The sequence below is a fragment of the Falco punctatus genome, assembly GCF_963210335.1.
Source record: "Falco punctatus genome assembly, chromosome: 14".
NCBI classification, from domain to species: domain Eukaryota; kingdom Metazoa; phylum Chordata; class Aves; order Falconiformes; family Falconidae; genus Falco; species Falco punctatus.
In genome coordinates this window covers 1,169,240-1,185,118 of record NC_137594.1, presented here as the reverse complement: position 1 = coordinate 1,185,118, position 15,879 = coordinate 1,169,240, and the positions used below count along the sequence as shown (strand labels likewise).

The 15,879-nt window shown below is 45.7% G+C and overlaps 1 protein-coding gene across 1 annotated transcript in view; it reads left to right on the top strand.

The window, feature by feature from the left end:
- The first annotated feature begins 6,608 nt into the window (after positions 1-6,608).
- Positions 6,609-15,879, top strand: part of ZFHX3 (zinc finger homeobox 3) — a 269,024-nt gene continuing 259,753 nt past the window's right edge. The window contains exon 1 of the mRNA XM_080365094.1: positions 6,609-6,707. The gene's annotated coding sequence lies outside the window, so the exon portion shown is untranslated. The remainder of the gene's footprint in view (positions 6,708-15,879) is intronic.

Below are 15,879 nucleotides of genomic sequence, written 5' to 3'. Positions count from 1 at the left end.
ACAGAAGGTTGAACAAAAGTGAGAGTATTTTAGAAAAAAACTAGAAAAATGAAAACATCATCTCTGGTTTAAAAAGGTTTTCTTTTGAAATGGAACTTTTTTTTTTAACCCACTGTTTGAAATTAAAGACTTTGCTTGCATCAAACAAAATATTCTTATCAAACCAAAAATATTTTTTAGGTTTGTTTCAAGGATATAAATATTTCCATTTAATATGAAACACTTCTGTCAGGCTCTGGTTTTTTTGACCAGTCATCAGACGAGAACTAAGCAGTCATTTTCTATCTCCGTGCCCAGATGTGATGAGGTTGTACAAAGGCTCACAAGGGTCAATGTGACCTGTGTCGCAGTGCTGTGTGTAACTGAGTTTCCTGCCTTTTGTCCAGTTGTACCATTCTCAGGATGCTGTCACCTCTGGCGGGTTTCGCTGCTTAATGCTGCAGCAGATTGCGCTCCTTTTCCTTTAGCTATTAATGGCCACAGTGAGGCTGTTGGTCCTTTCAATTACCCTGCAGTGAATCCCTTGATCTCTTTAAGTAGCTCCTGGGTTCTCATCTCATCATGCTCATTACCTCATGTAACATCAATATCCCAATCCTAATCTGGATTTGAGAGTAAATACGTTGTTGGGGGGGGGGGGGGGGGGGGTTCTACTTTTATTCTACTTGGGTTTGTTCTATACATAAGGAAACAAGAAGCAATGTTGGTGACGCTTTGTAGAATTTGCAGCGTGCTTGCTTTCTTTGGTACTGGTAAGCTGTGCAGAAGGCCATCAGAGCACCGTGAGATGCGTTGTCCTGGCAAGGAGCACTGGCCTCTCCCGCCGTGGGTTTTCTTTATAACTGAGGGAAAGTGACTTTCCCTCCTTGATCTGAGTTCCTCCTTGTAAGCCAAAGTGTCTGTGGCAGTAGCGGTAATACCACCTTGGACTTGCCCCAAGTGGCAATGTCTTGCAGCAGGCAGCTAGGTGCCTTGTCAGATTCTGGCAGTGCCTGCTGGTCACCCTCAGCCCAGTCCCAGTGCTCTTGCAGATAACCCACAGCTCTCCTAGAGCATGGGAAGGAAAACGTAGGCTAATGATTTAAAGCAGCGGTGCCAGAATCCTAACAAGAGTATTTAACTTTTAAGGGGGGTGGGAATTTTTTTTGTTTCATGCATTTTTAATTGATTTTCAATATTGTACAAAACCTAGCCATGTAAAGCAATAACATGGAAAAAGATACAATCATCGAAAGACATTTACAGATCAGATGCCTGGTTCTGGAAGTCGAATGCACACCCAGCCCACTCTGTCTAGCTCAGGTCCTATTAGCTATGCATACTAAGGATTAAAAACTTAATAATGAGATGTCCTGCTGTGATGCTGTACTGGTGGCTTTCCTCCATGAGATGCCAACGGTGTCTTTTTCCCTTCAACAGTCAGTTGCCACCTGTCAGTCCATCCTCTTTCCAAGCCACCCAAGTTTTGTCAGGAAGCAGGTCAGGATGGAACCCAGAGGAGGGTGCCCGGATCAGACACAGCTGTTTGTGGGAGGGCTTTAGCAAGTGGAGCAGCGTACTAGTACCTGGCTGTGTCCTGGTGTGTGTCAGCGCCATTACATGGAGGATCCATGTCTCCTACACAATTCCTCAAAAAGCAATCCCAGCACTTGATAAAACGACTTCATTTGCTGCATGGAGCGTGGCTGTGCACTGAAATCTATGGCATTTCAACGTCTGTGTGTTGGTTATGTGGGGATACGGGTCCAGCCATGTGTATGCCTACCTACATAAGCAATGAAGTATAAAAACCAAAACAAAAATCCCTCTGAGATTACTAAAGTATTATTGTCATTTTGCCAATTATATAATACAGCTCATAATTTGTTATGAATTAGCATAAATAGGAATCAACCTACAATTAAGAAATTAAGTTAAATTGCATTTTGTGAAGCATTATTCTGTCTTTTTGAACAGTTTGCTTTCATACTGCTAACCTGACAAATTCAGTAATTCACAACATCCTCCACATAATCAGTGTGAATTACTGAGGTTTTACAGCTGCTGGTATGTATGGGCTGCAGTGGTGTTGGATGCTGCGGGCAGGCCAGTTTTGGGACAGCTGTGTCCTTCAGAAGCCAAACTGCTAAGCCTGTGTCAGAGGCTGGCCATCACCAGGCACATGGGAATCACCACCCAAAAATGTTAGGAATGTCACCGGCTTAATGGACAGGATTTGTGGATGGCGTTTTGACCTTCATCAGAGCATCCCCAGTTCATTCGAGGAGCCATGTTCAAATGACGACTGAAGACAAGAAGGTGGCGAGGGGTGTGTTTTCCTCACTCAGTGTGGCTGGGTCTGCAGCAGGACACACAGCCCCTGCAGCACCTGGGCACAGGGGCGGAGCAGGTCGCTGGAGGACCGGCCCCTGCTCCTTTGCACAGGGAGAATCTGGCTCCAGTGGGAGCTGCCCACGTACAGGAGCAGCTGCTGGCTAGTAGAGTCCATCAGATACAAAGTATTAATGGAATCAATTTTTTTTCCCCTCCATTTTCCACTCTGGTTTTCAGGATGACACTGCATGTGATCAGACAAGTGTAGCCCGGGCACAGCCTTGCCCTGAGGATATTTGGTTTAGTTGCAGCCCTCCAGAGACACGAAGCAGGGTGGGACAGTGGGTGCAGCGTTCAGTTGGGTGCTTTGCCTTGGCTGGTAACTCTGCGACTCGTTTGTGGTGTGGGGCAGGAGGGTCCTGCAGCACACATAGCCCCTGCACAGAGCACATGGCTTTGCAGCGCTGATGCAGCCTTGGATTTTCCTAAATTTGCCAGTTAACCATGAGGGCTCAGGGAGTGCGGCACCAATCCCTTGCCTTGCTGCTCATTCACACGCACGCAGGCGTCTTTTAGGCCAAACCATGTGTCCTCTGCACCCTCCAGTGCCTCCACGGGTATTTCTGACAAAAAAGGAGAGTCGTGAAGCCCTCTCTTTTGAAACAAAAGCTTAATGAAAGAGCAGGCATGCCCCCGTCTCAGCGGCAGCTGGCTGTAATTCTTGGCAGGGTGTGACATGCCCATCCTCTTGAATTAGTGCAGGGCACGAGGAATTTAGCACGGTGCTAATTGTGATCAGATGAAAACAAGCAGCCTCAGTATGTGGGCATGCAGCAGGACAAAACAAGCACACGTGCCTTTCAGAGCAGTGCCCCGCCGCGCTGCCCTGCAGCCCCGCACAAAGGCGGGGAAGGGTGCTGCCCGCATTGCTGCCCTCGGTGGGCAGGCGTCTGGGCAACCGGCCCCCCGCTCCCCCTCGCCCCTGCACCCCCGCTCTTCGCCACGCTCTTTGTTTCCGTGCTGGCGAGAAGGCCTCCGGTTTAATTTAGTGTAGGCATTGTCAGATGCTCTTTATTTGCCATACAGTAACTCAGCTGCTGTAAAATCAAGGCAGCTGCTGAGGGAGAAAGCTCCCTGTCAGTCGGAGGCAGGCAAAAGGGGTTCCCATGTCAGTCCTGAGCAGCAGGAGAGGAACAGGCAAGGCCAGGCAGCGGGACAAGCCTCCTTTCCACCTCCTTTCCATTTCTGGAAAAAGATAACTTTGTGGTGGGGGTCTGAGCTTGTTTCTCTCCTCCTGCCCCCTGCCCCGTCCCGCTGGCTGCAGGAGGCAAGCGGGACTGATGCGGAGAGTGGGAAGGGGCTGCAGCAAAGGTCACCTCAGAAGTTCAGCCACAAGCGTGTCTCCCACCGAGCCTTGGTGCCAGAGGAGGCCCAGCCTCTACCTCCCCTTGCCCTGTGCCGCAGAGCTGGGGATGTGGCCCCTGCCCACTGGGCTAGCAGCAGGAGTGGGCCGCGAGCCACTCCAGCCTCCTGGGCAGATGGAGAGCAACTTCAGCAAACCTTTCCCACCCAAGTTTGGCCCAGAATGGGGAAAGCAACTTCTTCCAGTCTGCAGTGGGATTTGGAAGATGATTCCCCAAGACGGGAGGTGTTTGTTCCCCATTCTTCCAAAACCTGGAGGGTTTTCTCCCATCCATGGCAGTTTTCTTCTGTCATGTAATCTGTCAGAGGGTGGTGTCATGTGTTCTCCTGTAACTAACCTGGCAGCAGCAGCGGGGCTGTTGTCTCATTCCTAGTGCCACTGCAGAGACTGGGGGAATCTATCCTCAGAACACCTGCCAAAGTCCAAGTAATTGGTCCTGTTATATAGCCAAAAGGAGAAGCTTCAGCTTTCTGTTCCTCTTCTCTTTCTCTATGGATTCCCCAAGGATGGGGGATGCGTTTCTATGTTGGAAAAAAAAAAAACAAACCCCACCAGACTTAGGTCTTAACCTTTCCCCTCCCACTAGTCTGAACGGCACCAGTATCAATTTGTTCCCCAAGCCAACCCATTTACTGAAGCAAGCAAATATCTGCCTCCAAAAAAAGGCAGATTTAAAATGCCCAGTTAAAACCAGGATCCTCTCAACCAGGGACATGCACTTGCATTTTATCTGCCAGTCACTGAACTCTGTGAGGTTTTTCAAGAATTCACGTTAGTTTTAAATGTGACTTTCCTGAAAAACTCTGCGTGTTAACTTCATTATCTGTGTGTCACTTTACTATCTTCCTCTTTTCAGGTTATTTATGAGGATGCTGAAGCAGCACAGAATTTCTACTCCCCTTCCTTGCTAACATTGTGTTCGTACCCATTTTTCCCTATCTTTTTATCAGGAATTCACAGGAAGATTAATCCTCCTTACTCCATGACAGTTTAGTTTCCTTAAGAACCTTTAGTGAGGGATGTTCTAGAAAAGCTTTTAGAAAATCTGATTCCACTATATCAGCCCAAATCTCCCGTATTAGCAGGGCTGTTTCCTCCATCAGACAACTCAGATCTATATGTATAAACTCTTCTTTTGGCTTTGAGACTCCTCCCCAAGACACTGTGTTTACTCATCTCTGCTAATTCAGATCAGTCCAACGGTTGTCTATCGTTTTGCCTGTTCTAGAAATCTGACTTTCTGGTCTGTAATTCCCGAGGTCGCTCCTAAAGCCTTCTCTAAAGATTTGTCGCCTTCTGATCCTCTGATAGAAAGGAAGAAAGAAAGTTCAGCAATTTCATATTTAAGCTCTCTTAAAACTCTTGAGGGAGCACTGTCTGCCTCTTGTGATTTGTTGCTCTGGTATATGAACCTTCCTGACCTCCTCCATGGTGAACAGCAGTGCAAAGAATTAATTTAATTTTGCTGCTGTGTCCTTATCTTTCTTAATTCCTCCCTTTACGCCTTGATCATCCATCAGCTGTGCTAGGTGACTGACAGGCTTCCTGCTTTTGTGTTTGAAAAGTTTTTATATAGCTCTCATAACTCTAACAATTATTCTTCAGGACCTGTTTTGACTTGCCTTATCGTGGGTTTCGCATTTGACTTGCTAGATTTATTTTTCTGTTTCCATTGTTTGGGAACAACTTCCATTTTTCTGAAAGTATCTTTTTTATTTCAGATGGCTTCCTTTTTCTGTTGCTTATGTTTAAACCAAGCTTCAGAACTGTGCTATTTTAGCCTTTCACCTGTTGTGTCTCAGATGTTCGTGTCCCACAGTTGTGTCGTTGTGCACCACGCATTTTCAGGCTAAAGCTGCCTGAGTCAGGGTGAGAAGGGGACATCTTTATCATCACGGCTGTGCCCAGCCCCAGATTTGCAGACTGGCATGCTGCAGGCTCAGCTGCAGAGCGACGCCATAATGATATAAGCATCAACCGGCCAGGATTTCTCTCTCAAGCCCATGCTAGAGTTTCACATGCTTTTTCTCCCTGTCAGATGCCATCCAAGACTAAGGCTGATATCCAAGTGGTCAAACATGACTCTTACCCAGAAAGGAAATGGTAAAATGCATTTGAGTGTAGAAGAAGGTAGACAGGGGAGTAGCAGACTAGGGAGAGGCAAACAGTATTCCACTAGGCTTCTGTAATTCCTATTCATAAATTCCTGACAGCTGCAGAGGTGTGACTGCAACAAGAATCACCATCAGAATGGAAGAGTTCCCATCTTGGAGACCTCCTGACTGCAGTTGCATCACACCTTCTGTTCAGTCATCCCTCTGGATGCCAAGCTGTGCACTGAAAGTGATGCTTTTCTTTGGGAAGCAGAAGGCTTCTCATGAATCCAACTTTTTTGCCTAACTGTTCATTGTGTTTGTTTTTCTTCCTTATGCACCTGCTCCCCTGCTCGTTATGTGAGAAACAGGACTGAGCTACAGTGACAGAAAGAGAAAAATAAGACCACAAGAACCTCAGCCTTTGCTGATGGACGAGTTAGAATCCGTGGTACAGATAAACTTGTAGGTTTTCCATAGGCAAGGCCACCTAGATGTAGCTGATACAGAGAAGATTGTATTAAACCAGGAAACTGGAAAGCACAGCTCTGTTTTGTAGAACGCAAAATGTACCTATCATGTACAGATGCTACAGGTCAGCTTTCACTTGCAGGAGAGGTAAAACAGATGGGAATGTTGGCTGAGTTAGAGCTGAACACATTAAAAATTATTAACTCCATGCTGTAAACAAACTTCTGGTTCTTTTGGTGCATTATTCCAATTTTTCAGTGTTCTTTAAATATTTCATATTCTTTTATCTGCAGGCATTGATCTGGAGAGTTTGTACCAACTTTTTCCAGTCCAAATAGGATCCATCTCCCCTACTCCGCTCGCTGGCGCTGAATCTTGCGACATCATCTCCACATTTCCATACCGAGGTAGGGAGATCTTCTACGACACAATTTCCTTAAGCCTTGTCGAAGTGATTTTTGTGTTGGTAGCCCTCCTGGGATGTGTAATGTAAATAACATGGATTAAAAGAGATGTGATTACATGTGATACAACCACGCTGTTCTCAGGCAGAAATTTTAGAGTTCTTTGTGTCATTTATCCTCTGCCATTCTGGTGAGCAGCAGTGTTTGCTTGCTCTTTCTTCTAATGGCTCTGTGGGTTTTTTATCATTGCCATCTGCATGAAGTATTTCTTCGCACCTGACTTGCTGGTCAGTAATGTTGGTTCATCTTGTTTTCAGTGCAGTAAGATGAATGAAAAGGTGTTTTTTGGACAACAGCATCTATAGGTTATGATTTTTTTTTCTAGACGTCTTCAAGCTGACACCTTGTCAAGCTATAGTTCTGTGTGGGCCTGTAAGGAACCATCAGGGCTCTGTTATTTAATTATTTATGTTGAACCAAACTGTTAGTTTCTGTCATTAGAAAACAGGCCAAATGATTAGTGCCCTTGGCTTGGTGTTCTTAGCAGGAAAACTGTCCATCGAATTTGTGTCATAGTCGAACAGGCATAAGGAAAACAACAAGACTCCTGACTTGTTTCATTTTGCATGTAAATTTTTGAAAGTAAATCATATTCGGATGCTCTCTTTCAATTCTTAGATACTCAGTTTCTCAAAATTTCGGTAAATAGTGTACTGGCAGAAAAAACATCTTCCTGAACATGGGAAAAAATATCCCTTCCTACTAGTCTCCCCACCATTAGATTTGGCACCGAGAAAGTACCTATTGTCTAAATTAGTAGTAATTTAATTCAGAATTATTTATGTAACTGGAATACACTGAGTCACTGTGAAGTACCTAGTTTTAATGTATCTGTATATCTTGAGTTATTGTGAAGTCATCCATAATATCTGGGATACTCCGTGATACCAAACTAACCTTGTGTAATATCAGTAACGATATAAAAATTAATGGTGGGCTTCAAAAAATACTCATCAGTATCCTCTATCTAGTTGAAAAACTGGGCAGTGTAAGTTTGGAGCTGGATTTTTTTCTGTATTTAATTTTTGCGGGGGGGTGTTATCCTTTAAGGAAGGTTTCTCTCTTGCTTTCTTCATATGTTTTTATCTGAAGTATTTTGTTTACAACATGTTACAATAAGAGTGCACACTTCAATTTGCTGAGAATCATCAGGCTTAAAAATTAAATGGAAACCTTGGGAGATTCTGTGATGGGTGAAGATACTCATTCTTTTTGTGCTCTTAATATCTTGGAGTGTCCTGAGTAAAGCATCCACTTTTTCCTATTTAGTCTGGAAACTTTTCAGACCTAGGTATCCTCTGGCAGGGTGTGTGGGTGGGGGTGTGTGTGCATGACATTCTTCAAATTTTGTAAACTGAATCCAAAGATTTGAGTGAGGAATATTAACACAGAATCCCACCTTCCCTGGGGTCAATATTCTTGATGTTGATCTGAGAATGACAGGGAAAAAGGTGGATGGAACACGGAAAGAACAGAGGAGCAAGCAGAGGTAAGGGAGGTGGAAGAGAAAGGAAGATAAAGGAGTTTGAAATGGAGAAATTTTGAAACATTTTGGAGAGATAACATATACCGTTGATTGTGACTTTTTCACACTGTTACATCTTGACTGATTTTGTTGTATTGTAAATTGTAAGTATTCTTTAAAAACATAGAGCTTCTACAAATGGAATCTGTTTGGGGATTGATCCATTTACTCTTTTCATTAATGACTGTGGCAGAAAAAGTAGCAGTATGCTGAGGGCATCCCCCGACCTCACAGCTTCATCACGTTGGTCATAGAGTGGAAAGACTGGACTATGAGAATGTGAAACCAAACGAAACAAAAACTGGTATATGGGTGAAACACCTGAAAATTTCTTTCTCAGATGGCCCGTGAATGCATCAGATAATTTTGTGAATGTTTGGCTTGAGCATCTTGGTTAATTTAAACTGCAGGTTTAATTCTATTGAAGAGACGAGCACCCATGGTGAAAAGCAAGCTGTGTGGGATTAGTAGTGAAATACTTGATATAAGTGGAAATAAGATAGAAGTGTGTTTTATATACATAGGTACGCACAAGCAGCACTAAGCAAGCAGGTAGCTGTGCACACATTTTTACTGATGATGACAATATTATTATATTTAATTTATTGGTAGGACAAATGTGTAGAAATTGTATAGTTGTTATAATCCAGGGTATGTACCCATTTTCACTGGATCCACTGTTTTTTAGCTTTCTCTTAATAGTTAGAAACTTTCATTTTCAAGCTATGATTTTCCTTCTCAGATGAATTTTCAGTTTAAGCAAAAATGTGCTGTATTTCAGGATAACAGCGCAGAGTACAAATTTCTGTTACTAAGAAATATTTCTGAGCTTTGTAAGCACTGAACAGTTGAAGTTCGGCAAGGAAAAAGCCTTAAGAGGAAAACAGTACTTCTGAATGTCCATGTGAAAACAGGCTTTTGTTTAGCAGAATTGTAACTTCTAAAAATTGTACAGCTGGTACAAGCAGATCCGATTCCACTTTACCAAAGGGCAAGACACTGTGAGGCTCAGTTGCCTCCAGAAGAGACCCAAATCCTTAACCAGCTGCAGGAAGGAAAATCCACAATTTTAGTTCTGTGAAGACCGAGCAGTATTTGCAGAATATGGCTGTTACCTTCCCTTGTAAAAAGGAACTTTCTTCTTGATGCTAGTCTTGTTTTTCCCTTTGGATCTAGAAAAGACGTGGTTATTAAACTGAAGGCTTTGATTTCAACCTACCATGGTGAGGAAAATGCCGTTGTTCATATTGCTGCTACAGTTGTCATAGATTTTATTACAGGATATTATTACAATTACCTGTTTATTAGCTAATTGCTCTTCAGTAAGTGGGAAGAAAGTAGAGAACGTAAGAACCAACCCTGTATTTCAGAGTACAAAAGGCCATTTGTTAATAACATCTAGAACTCTCATTTCTGATGCTAATGAGTCACGCCCTTGCATATCATTGGGATTTCTATTTAACACCTTTGGCTGGAGCAAACAAGGAGTAACAGAGCCTGACTTCAGGGACTCTGGGTCAGAAGAAAACCTTGACGGGAATATTTTTGTTCTCTAGGGCACGACATCAGCCCACTGAAGTTCTGTCAGATCCTAGACTGTAAGTCCTCTCTATTGCTGCCATGGCACCAGCCCTGGTGCACTTTAAAGCACTTGATGTGGACCCACCAGGGGAAAATCACGGGGCACACAGCATCGCCCCGCCGGCGGGAGGGCAGGGGTGCTTGGGAGCGGGATTCGCCACTGCTGGGGTGGTTTGGTTTGCAGCCACGATAACTGCTGCATCCAGAGAAACTTATGCTACCATATCAGAGGGCAAATAACATTTGCACTGCAGCATTCTCCTTGAGGGAGACAGGTTTATTTTGCAATCCAGAAGTGCAGTACATGCTCTGAATTACAGGTTTTACTGACAGCAAGGCAAAAGGCTGGAAAATCCTTGTTTGTTTGCGGGGTTGGCAGGTACTGCCTACATTTTGTTCTGGTCATTAAGCAGCTAAGAAACATCCTTAACTACTGACCAACATCTCAAATAAGAGATTCCCCCCCCAAACTATAGCCTTTCTATTTGCTAAGATTTTTCCAGGTTTCTTCTTCGGTTTCAGTATGTCTTGTTCTTCTGGCATAGGAATATCATATATTTTTAGTAACTTTCCCCTGGTTTGTTTCAATACTGAAAAAAGAGTGGAAATGTATTTGTAGCTCATCACCTGGGTGATACGCTGGCATATATGATAGACAGTTCTTGTGTGATTTCCCAAAATACTTTTTTTTTTTTTTTTAAACTGGCACAAGGCTCTTTCAGAAGCTACTGTGAAAATATGTTTTATTTCAGTATCTCCAAAACCCTCTGGTCCCACATCATAAATAGTCCAGCCGTGGTCAGTATGGTCAGGAATCCCTAGCAAGCAGCAAACATCTCACCACTATTTGCAATGTTTACAGTTAAAATTTTAATGATAAGCGCTGATAGTAGCCTAGGATAAATTCTGAAGATTCCTAACAGCTTCCAGTTGGTTGTCTAATTGTGAAGGTAGATAAAACTATACTAAGTAAGGTTATCTAGCATGTCCTTACCATATGTAAATTCAAGGGGTTTCCTTAAACGTTAGCTGGTTCACTTGTTCTTTTCCTTGCTGGAAGATGTGGATATATGGCAGGTGTTGAAATGCATGATAGATTTTCTTCCAATTTCTTCAACAGATAAAATCTCTAAATTGTCTATCTTTAAGGCATTTAAGCTATAGGTTCTTAGCTGGTATAAATCAGCTGGCATTAGTGGAGATACCTCACTAGACACAGAGCCTAAGAGCCTTTGCCCGTATCACCCAGCCTGTGGTAAGAGCAGAGGACAAAATGACATAGGAGGCTGAAACACATTTTCCTTTTTCCCTGCTAATATTCCTGCTTCCCAAAAGTGTAAATGACACAGTCTCAGAGCTCAGAAAATTCCTGTGACACATTTTCAGGGATGCAGCGCTGAAGGTCCTGCACGTAGACGTGAGCGTCTGGGAAGCATTCCTAGGCTGTGCAGCCAGGCTGTCCTTGTCTCTGACCTCACAGACTTGCACGCTCAAACCACACAGGGAGCTTTGGGGCTGATCACATATTACTTCTCCCCACATTCATATTTGCCTAAAAATCCTGTTGACAAATAGGTAAGCTATGCCTCTGTGATATTTAAAGCCCACACACACCATTTAAAAGTAAAAATCGTACAACATAGATTATTTCAGATTTTCCCTTATTTGATAGATCCTGATAAAAAGGCCATGCTTGGATTAGATCTTTTTATTCTCCACAACCATATGACAGTTTAGGGCACATTAACATTTGTGAAAAAATTTGTTAAAGAAATAACACAGGAGATAACGACATCTGAACAGCCTGCTGCACCAGGTCTGGTGTCCCCGCTGCTGGCTGGGCTGCCTGCTGAAGCTGCTGGGCATGTAGGCAGTGCCTCATCCCCAGCATCACCTGCAGCACACAGGCAGCGGGCCCTCCCTTCGTGGGCTGCACTTGCCGTTCAGCTGCAGGACCACTGCTGCTTCAGAACAGGAGGAATGATGTGAAAGAAATCAGATGATTCTAAAAGTTTATGTTACAGGCAGTGAAACTTTTTCCTAATTAAAGCCCGTCCAGTAGCAGTAGTAGTAATCACAGTATTAACGGTGGCCAGAGCAGGAACAATGAGGACTTCTCTTTCTGGCTGGTTACAGGCATTTCTTTGAGGCTTTGTAAAGACAATGCTACAACATCCTTACACAGACCACCAGCTTTGTACCAACTGTCTCCTTGGAGCCTTGGCACTGAAAATGCCATGTGTCCAGGCATTTTCCAGGCTGCAGGATTTTCTTCTCTTCTGGTCCCAGCACTGTGAGACCCCTCCTTTCAGCCTGAGCACTGTTTAAATAGATCATTTGTTTTCATTACAGGTTTTTAATCTCTGCCTTTCATTCTTGTTAATGAATTTCTAGGGTCTGATTAGAAAACAAAAGCAAAATGCAAACATAAAAAGTGATCTGACAAAGGACACAGTTAAGCGTCTGGCAGGCTCTGCCTCACGGGCTGTAGGGAGGAGATGGCCATTTGCTGATTGCCGGGGGTTGACACGACTTGGTTAGTATGCTAATCTAGTCCTCTTCATTTAACATTCAGCTCAGGTCTGAGCAGGCTCGGCAGAGCCCCAGAGCAGGGGAAGGGGTGTCTGCCTGGCAGCATGGACCGCGCGCTGCATCCATGACAGACATACCCCAACGTTGTGCCTGCTCCTGCCATGCGCTTGCTCCCCCTCTTGCGCACCCCCTCTCCCCCTCCTGCCCTCCCTGGTGCACGCACACATACATACCATCCGAAAAGCTTTCTGCCAATGCTGAAAAACATGAAATGTGGAAAAGCCATGTATGATTGGCTCATTTCTCTGCCTCCGCGTCCCCAAAGATTCCCACTGCAACAGACCATGTGTTTCTGCTGCTGGAGAAGCCCAGAGCATAATGTGCCAGAATTCAGCAACAATGAAGTAAGACGGAGTTTAACATCCAAAACAAAGAGATGGCATTTCTGTAGCTCACTTACAACATAGCAGTCACAAGATAATTTAAATTTCCCTCTATCCTCTCTCCCCACCCAACCTCAGCCCAAGAGAAAGCCAACATTTACTAAAATCCATTCGTTCAGGACAGCAGTCAGATGCCCAGGTGGGAAGGAAAGCTTGCTCCTGGTATTCCCGATGACTGTCACCTTTGCTGTGTGCTTGGAGGCAGTGAGCTGAAACACACCCTCCCCCAGAGTAAGGGGGTTCTGCTTTCCAGAATTAAGGAAGGAATCGATTCCAGAGCCAGTTCCCATGGTCAGGTCCATCAGGTCCTGCAGCCACAGGAGAACTTAATTCCTCAAGGTCCCTTTTCTTTGTCTTCATAACGTCACAGCAGTTCTGGAGAGGTGTATGGAGAGTCGTCAGCTTCTGCTTGCATTCAGAGGATTTCAGAAGTTGCATTTTCAGCGAGCAGGTCAGATGTGGGCAAAAACAAGTCTCCATCTGACACATAAGCAGACAAAGCTGTTTAACCTCTGAATTATAGCACAGCTCCATAGTTCTCTTTTCTGTTGTTTCATGCTCCAAGCAAACTGCTTCTTGCAGTTTTCCCTCCTGGTGCCAAGCACGTATTCCAGCTGCAGCTCGGCAGTGCGGGGAAATTCCTTCCAAGTCCCCGGCAGAACAGTCGGCGCTTTCTCCAGAGCTGCAGGCTTGATTGTCCTTGATTATTTTATTTCTTTGGCTCTGATCCAAGATGTTCCCTGTCATCATTTCAGTGTCTTTTCTCATAATCCCTTTTCTAAACATCAACAATTAACTGATTCTCTCATATCTACAAACACATGCACACACACGCAGGCGCGCATGCACACACACTCCACTGAGTCTCATCAGTGTCTTTTTTGCCTTTAAGTATAAGAAATTACAGCTTCTCATTAGCTGAAGAGCATGTTTTGAAAGGCTTTGTGTTTACTCACTTTGCAAGTGATGCTGGCGCTTTTAATTATTCTCCTTTTGCATATCATAAGCGAGCAGCGAGCTGCTCCAGCCAGCCCGGGCGACGCGTATTCCCAGGAAGGCAGGAGGAAAGGATCGCGTTTTACCTCACTGCTGCTGCTTTCTTCCCTTTCTGTCAGCCAGCCAAGGAATCCCCCCAAAGCTCTTACGTAGCAGATACCAAAACCGTGAGTCACTTTTCGCTCCCGGAGCAATAAGTCCACCGCATCTGTGTGCAGAACAGCGAGTGCAAGGCTGGGAATCTCTCCAGGCTGCCGGCGTGCCCCGGCACCAGTTCTCCAGCGGTGACTTTGTTTTTCCTGCTCTTGCTTTCTCTCCTCAGCTCCCTTGTCTCTTCATTCCTTTTCATGCCGTTCCCATTTTCTTCCTTCCTTCCTCTCCATCCGTCTCCGTTGCTGGCAGCGGCAAACCCAGCAAGATCTGGGTCCCTCTCGCCTTCTGTGGATTTTTTTTTTCTTTTTTTTTTCCCCCGTAACTGCAGCAGCCTTTGGCTGCTCACTCTGCCAGGTTGGATCACCAAAGACACACGACTCGCTCACAATGAATAATCAATACAGATATTGATCTGCAGAAAATGTTTGTAAATTCCTGAAAGGGGAATCGGGAACAGTGGGACAGGGAGGCTTGTGGGGGACGACAGGGTGCTTCGGGCAGCGGCTGCAGGCAGCGCCTGGCCGGAGCCCACGTCCTGCTGCCTCCGAGGTGACGGGTGCTGGAATGTGTGCGGGGGCTTCTGTATTTTCATTTCTCTACAGCTGCTTCCCCCGAAGAATCGGGAGGCGAGCAGCTGAGAGGCCCTGTCAGTGCCATGCCTTGGCTGCAGTCCAGCACTGTTTTGTTTCCATCATCACACGCCACTTTTAAATTTGCATAAATACAAGGGTTATTTTCCTTTGCGCCTCCAAAAAGATTTAAGAAGGTGGAAAAGTATTTCTGTTAAGGAGGGATTGCTGGATTTAGTCATCGTTTTCAGGTTTTGCTTTAGAAACCACGTATTGCAAGAAAGGGAGGCAGAAAGGAAAATAAAGGGCAATGGGAAAGACCTGGAGAAGACAGAAAGGCTGTTTGAATGTGGAAGAGCCTTGGACTGCAAAAAAGCCCCCGTTCTCCAGCAGGGACCTGTGCATGATCAGTTTGTGCGCATGCGAGTGCAGAGGCAGGTCAGACCTCTCTGGCCAGGGCTTTTCCCATCTCCCCACAAGCAGGTCCACCCTGGGCAGGAGATGGGGATGGTCAAAGAGTCTGAAGCATAAAGCTTGGAGTCAGAGCCATCTCAAGGGCACCCGGACCCCATCCTTGGAAGCCATCTCCCACCCACCTGCCCACCACCTGACAGCCCATGTGGTGTGTGGAGCACATAGCAGGTGACACTCGCCCCGTTTGCTCCTGGCGTAGCCAACCCTACTCCTACTGCAGGAGCATCCTTGTCATGATTCTTCCAACTTCATCCCACTGGTTTTCTGTCTTTCTGGGGAAAGGCACGTTCCGAAGGTATCGAAAGATGTGACATTGGGGTCACTGAGTATTCAGCCCCCTTTCTAATGCTTAAGGTCAGCAGTGGAGACCCTAAGGACTGCTGAAGGGCCGTGGGGGTGTCTGCTGTACCAGCCAAGCCAGGCAGCCGTTGTGGTGGCACCGCTGTGCCCTGGCCCGTGGTGCTGCCTGCCAGTGGCCAGTCGGGATGCTATGGCTTCTCCAACAGCTTCTGGCCAGATACAGCCTGCCGGGGCCGTGGGGGCTTTTCACCAGCCTCTGGCTGCTTGCGGGCCCACCTGCGCCCACCCACACCCACGTGCACACCCGCTCCGTGCACCGCTGCATCTGTCTGCCTGTGGTCGGCGGTGAAACCTTCCTTGGCTGACTGCAGTCCTCCTTTCCTCTGCCTGCACAGCCACTCCATGCCACGGCCGCCGTGGTCACCCTGCGATAGCCATCTCACATGAGGCTTCACGTCGGGATGCAATTCCCACGCCTCCACCCCGAGTGCAGCTGCCGGCTTTATCAGCCGGTGCCAGCAGCGGGGAGGCTGAGTGCGTTC